The sequence below is a fragment of the Tigriopus californicus genome, chromosome 8 (assembly GCF_007210705.1).
Source record: "Tigriopus californicus strain San Diego chromosome 8, Tcal_SD_v2.1, whole genome shotgun sequence".
In the NCBI taxonomy this organism is placed as follows: Eukaryota; Metazoa; Arthropoda; class Copepoda; order Harpacticoida; family Harpacticidae; genus Tigriopus; species Tigriopus californicus.
In genome coordinates, this window is record NC_081447.1 from 14,136,201 (window position 1) to 14,141,546 (window position 5,346).

Here is a 5,346-nt window from a genome sequence, read left to right on the forward strand (position 1 = left end):
TACTAAAAATAAACTTGTTTGGTAAAACCAAAGCATCTGATTTATTTTATCGCTGGTCATGCTGGTTTAAATGGGAGCTCTGTGTCCGCCAATCGTTAAACTTTAAGGGAGACCGTATCTGACCACTCTAAGTTACGTCAAAATGCATTTGGTTTCTTCAAATTTCCAACATATCTCGCAAATGCCGTTAGTTTGCACACATTCAAACTCGATTTTTAGTCATTAACTAATTTCACCCCAAACAGGATTGAGGGTCGTGAAAAAATACCGATTGCAATTGTATCCCTAAGGTCACGCTTAATCTTGCGTTGGGTGATTGCGCTGACCTCGCCTGAATATTGTTTCACATATCGCAGAAAATTGGAGCAGGTTCCAAATCAAATATGTGGCCATGTGTTCGAGAATATTTCATGTGAAAGCCGTATGTGACCACAATATGTGTCAAAATAAGTGTCGTCTAAATGCACCATTAATGCCAAACTGTTGACCCAGTTGATCTAGCCAAGACTATGGCGAGTTCACACGACGAGTTCACCGAAGAGAATGAGGGTGCATGCTGGTCAAAAACAAACAAACATCCAATAGATTGATAGTGGTTATGAAAATCGTCCTTTGTATAGATTAATCGGCCTCTTTGAGACACTGAAGGATCAATAACTCCTGGAACGATATCATTTGAACAGAAAGCTGGCTTGAAATGATCAATGGAACATAATTGATGTTTCCATTCAACTCTAACAGGAAATAATCAGAATGACGCTCAATTATCTTATAAGGGCCGGTGTAGGGAGGAGTGAGAGGAGGGGAAACCATATCAGAGCGCACCAAAGCAAATTTTGTCCTCAAAAGAGCTGAGGAAGAGGATGATGAAATTGAACCGTGGCGTTGTGGATTGACGAAAGGAAAATTCGCCAATCTAGATTGCAGTTCCCGAACAAATGATCCCAAATCAGGGGGAGTTGGGCTAGTGCCAAAAAGTCGGCCAGGTATATAAAATGATTCACCATATGTAACCTGAGTAGCGGAGCAACCGAGATCAGGTTTATAAGCATTATCACGTTTATCACGTCGAGGTCACCAATATGGCGAGTTAACACGATGAGTTCACCGAAGAGAATGAGGTGTCATGCTGGTCAGCTCAAACAGCTTGGACAGCCACCACAAGACTAAGCCAGCCTGAAGACATAATAAGAGCTGAATTGGCGTTGCTACTTTGTCGTTTCTCCCTTGTGGGTCACCCAAGAAAGAGAATCTGTGACTGCACGGAGTCCATCTCTTTCTTTAGATGTCCGTGATTGAACCAAGACATGTAAACAGCATTTAAAGAGGTGTCCCTTTCAGAAGAGAGGAGGGTCCAAGCTCATACATCGTAGCATCATGATCTGAGGAATGAAACGTGTCTCCTCTTTTCAAGTACGGACTTGATGAACCTCCACTTACATCTCTTTTGGTACCAACTTCTTCTTTGTCCTGGTCACTTGAGAGACTTGTTAATCTCTGCAGTATTCTCTACTCTGTTCCCATGTTCTCTACTCCCATTCTCCCTTACTCCTGAGATCTTGATGGTACGATGTATGAGCTTGGACCCTCCTCTCTTCTGAATTACATCTGAAATACACAAGGAACTCCAAACACCACATGTCTAGTGGTGTCTAAGGAGCCATCAAATTGAACAGCTTGAGAGCACTTGGTGAGGAAATCCTTGATCCAAGAGCACATATTTCCTCTAAAACCTATTTTGTTTAAACAATTTAGCATTAGAATATAAACTAATGAAGTATGCAAGTTACAAAATGTCTAAATTCCAACAATAGTGTTCAATGCCAACCAGAAGTTATCCTTTCGAAATAGATGGGCCATGAGTTCAAGTTCCGTCTACTGTTGATTTTGATTTATCTTAATATTGGTTAAGATCCGTGATTTAGTTGAAGAAACATTACTGTGCCTTTTTGTGATCCCATTTCTCTCTGTACTCTACTTCTCAACCATCTTCAATCATTCTGAGCAGGAACGCCACTTTGTCAGGCGTAATGTCAAATGAAACGAAACACAAAAACTGAATATTAGTATAAAGGACAAATCAGCAAACTGCAATAGCTTCAAGTATTGATTGGCGTGCTAAATACATTGAAACCCAATGGTCTTGGTGATGTAGGCTGTATGGTTTCTGGCCCGTTGATGAGGGAGTGGGCACCCTGACTCGCTCGGGAGTGGGGAAGACGGAAACGGGTTAAGAGGAGAAAAACAAGAGTGGTTGTAAGTAACTGAAAAGCAAAAGGGAAAAATATATGTGTGAGAAAAAGTCAGGGTCGTGTCTACCCTCATTCTTGAAGGAAACACTCAGTTCCCCAGAACATTATACAGTCCACGAGAACGTCGTACCATTTGCTGGTCCTTCGAGCCGGATCACAGTGACCCATGGATTTGGAGATACGGAAGAAGCAGTGATCAAGGTGATCGCAGTTATCGCGGCTAGCCATATCACCTATTGAGGTGACGGACGACTTGGAGCCGCCGGCCACGGCGAGCCGGAGGCCAGGATCCACGCCTCCCTTGTATGGTCAAGAGGAGGATGGTCGTGTGCGTCGAGAGATGGCCAACAAGAAGCGGGCCATCTCCAGGTCAGTGTTCGATCTCAGCGGGCACCTCCTAGCGACAAGGATGAGATCAAGGACATTGTTATGAATGAAAGTTGTGGAGATCGAAAAGTTGGTCGATCAACTCGAGGCCATCACCAAAGCCCACCTGAGGACAAACGTTGATGAAGACGAGAATGTGCGCATAAAGGAATATCTTCATGAACAGCAGAAGAGGGTGATGGAGGTCAAAGCCGAAGTGTTGGATCACCTGGAACGCCGAGAAGACAAGGAGTCAACAGCTTTTGGACCAGACCAAGAGAAGCTAAGGATCTTCCAAGAGGCGGAATAGCAGAACACGCCCCATGATCCGATCCATTACCCGGATGCGAGTTTAGATGAGGCAAGAGAAGTTGGGTCACACGTCGGGGAAGGGCCCAGGAATTGGGCCCATACCATTCAATTAATCCCCACCTTGATAATCAAGGCACTCCAGAAGGTTCAGAGAGAGGTGCAGCCCCAACTATACAACCGTCGTGGATGGTATCAGCCTTGCTCCCAACTACATCTTCAAACCTGGGGGCCCCGTCATCCATCGAAGTAAGAATGACCAAATTTAGGGGTGACATTACGAAGTTTGAAGAGTGGTCGCCTTTCAAGCATTGGTGCATATAACCAATAGGTCATCAGTTGAGAAGATGGTCTGCTTAATGCCTTGCTTGAGGATGAGGCCCAACTGCTAATCTCTGGTTATGATAATACCAGAGAACACTAGTTTGGGCCCTCCAAGTGTTAGTTTATGGGGATCCTGTCTTGGTTATTGATGCCCATCAAAAAGAGATTGAGATCCTTTCAAAAGTAAAAGCCAGAGACCTAACTAGTCTGTTCAAGTTCGCGTTCTCTCTTCAAGGACATCTACTTGCGGTCAGTGAAATGATTGGAGGTGGAGATTCGCTTTGGGCCCATCTCGTACGTACAATTGAAAGGAAGCTGGAACAAGATACTTATTTTGCAAGGGATACATTTGCCGACCGGATCATTGATAAGGACAAATTAATGGGGTGAAGCAGGTGGCTTCTAGAGCGCGTAAAGAAACTTTGTCACTTCTCAGATGGAACTGGTCTTGGATTGTCGGTCAAAGAAGTCGTCCAATCAAAGCCATGGAGAAGCAATTCCAAAGCAACTACACTGTATGATCCAATCTTGCCCCCAGTGCCAAAATGACTATAGGATCATTTATTGTCCCTCTTTCAGATCCATGAACACTCATGCAAGAATGGAGCAAGTCCTAACCAAGAATCTCTGCTTTGGATGTTTGAGACCGGGTCACCTACTCACGAGGTGCAGATCTAAAGGCCAATGTGGGATTGAAGGTTGCCAAAGACAGCACCATGAACTGGTGATTAACCCGTGAGGATTCACAACCCCATAACAATGGCATCCGCCAATAGCTCTAATACAGGATGGAACGTCATCCTAGGTATGATACCAATAACTTGTTACAGACCAAATGGGAACATCACGGTCAATGCACTAATCGATGAGGGGTCAGACACAACATTTGCTACGGACTCCATACTCAAGAAGATCAGGTTTAACAAGGGATCAGAGACGCCACTGACAGTGAATGGTGCATCAGGGTCCATGGAGTTTGGTTCCAAGATCGTCTCCTTGCACATGAGTGGGTTGGAGGGCAACAAGTTTCGAGCTAGAGTAAGGCCTCATCCCAATATCTGTCATGCCCTCGGTGGAACGTCATGGGAGCAAATCAAGGGTCGTTGGAAACATCTGAAACTATCATCTCATGAGGGGAAAGGGGAGATTCTCATTGGATTAGATAATTGTGGCCGTGATTCTTAAGAGCAACGGTTTGACTCTCAGTAAGACAAATAGAACCTCCTGGGGGAATCTTTTTAACCAAGTCGGCAATCATGTTTGGATCTTCCATGTCTGATTTTTCTGATATTCTGACGAATTAGAAACAGGCACGACTGGTTAGTGATGTTCAGAAAATTGCAATGAAGCGGAAATGGATCAGCTGAATTGTGCCAGCAACCTTCTCCTGTAGCTAGTCACAAGCTTCTACAAGCAGGTCTCATTTTCTATTCCCCCTCATCTATGTGAAGAGGCACAAATAGCCTTACCATAGATGATACCTGGATTAGTGATTTGGAGAGAAGAGAGCAAAAAACTTGTACAAATAGGTGAGCCTTGATTGGTCTTGAAGGCCAAGCAGACACGTGTTATGGATAAGGTTGGTGTAGTGTTAAAGTCCTAAGGAACCAAGTCGCCTAAACGTTGCCTGTATTTCTTTTTTTAAATAATTTCTGTTTACTTCTTATGTAGTGATTACAAAGCAAGACAATTGTCCATCGCATTGAGTAATTTCTGAGCTTGTTTGGAGTAGCGGTAGGGCATAGCCGAATTATAAGACCAACCGATTCTTGGGGCGCTATCAGATTGGTTGTATCCTGCATCTTTGAAGATAACACTGGTGTTCAGACGCCCGGAGTGTAGGCCGAATAAGGCGGGTGTGAGGCCCATGGCAACCAAAGTAGTCTCCTGGTCCTCCCGGTAGCTTTTGTAAGAAGCCGGAGAGTTCCCTTGAGGAAACATTTGTTCCCCCTTGCCTGTAATTGTCAGCAGGGTGGGCAATTTTGAGAATTAGCGTGACTTTTGGACACCAAGTGGACAAAAGTGTCCAAAAGTGTCCAAAAGTGGACAAAAGTGGACAAAAGTGGACAAAAGTGGACAAAAGTGGACAAAAGTG

General features: G+C 44.3%; 1 long non-coding RNA gene across 1 annotated transcript; it reads left to right on the forward strand.

Annotated features, from left to right (window-relative positions):
- Positions 1-2,238: 2,238 nt before the first annotated feature.
- LOC131885323 (uncharacterized) lies at positions 2,239-4,582 on the forward strand. The gene is made up of 3 exons (XR_009373823.1): positions 2,239-3,176; positions 3,487-3,766; positions 3,831-4,582. It is a non-coding gene; the product is annotated as an uncharacterized LOC131885323 (long non-coding RNA).
- Positions 4,583-5,346: the final 764 nt, after the last annotated feature.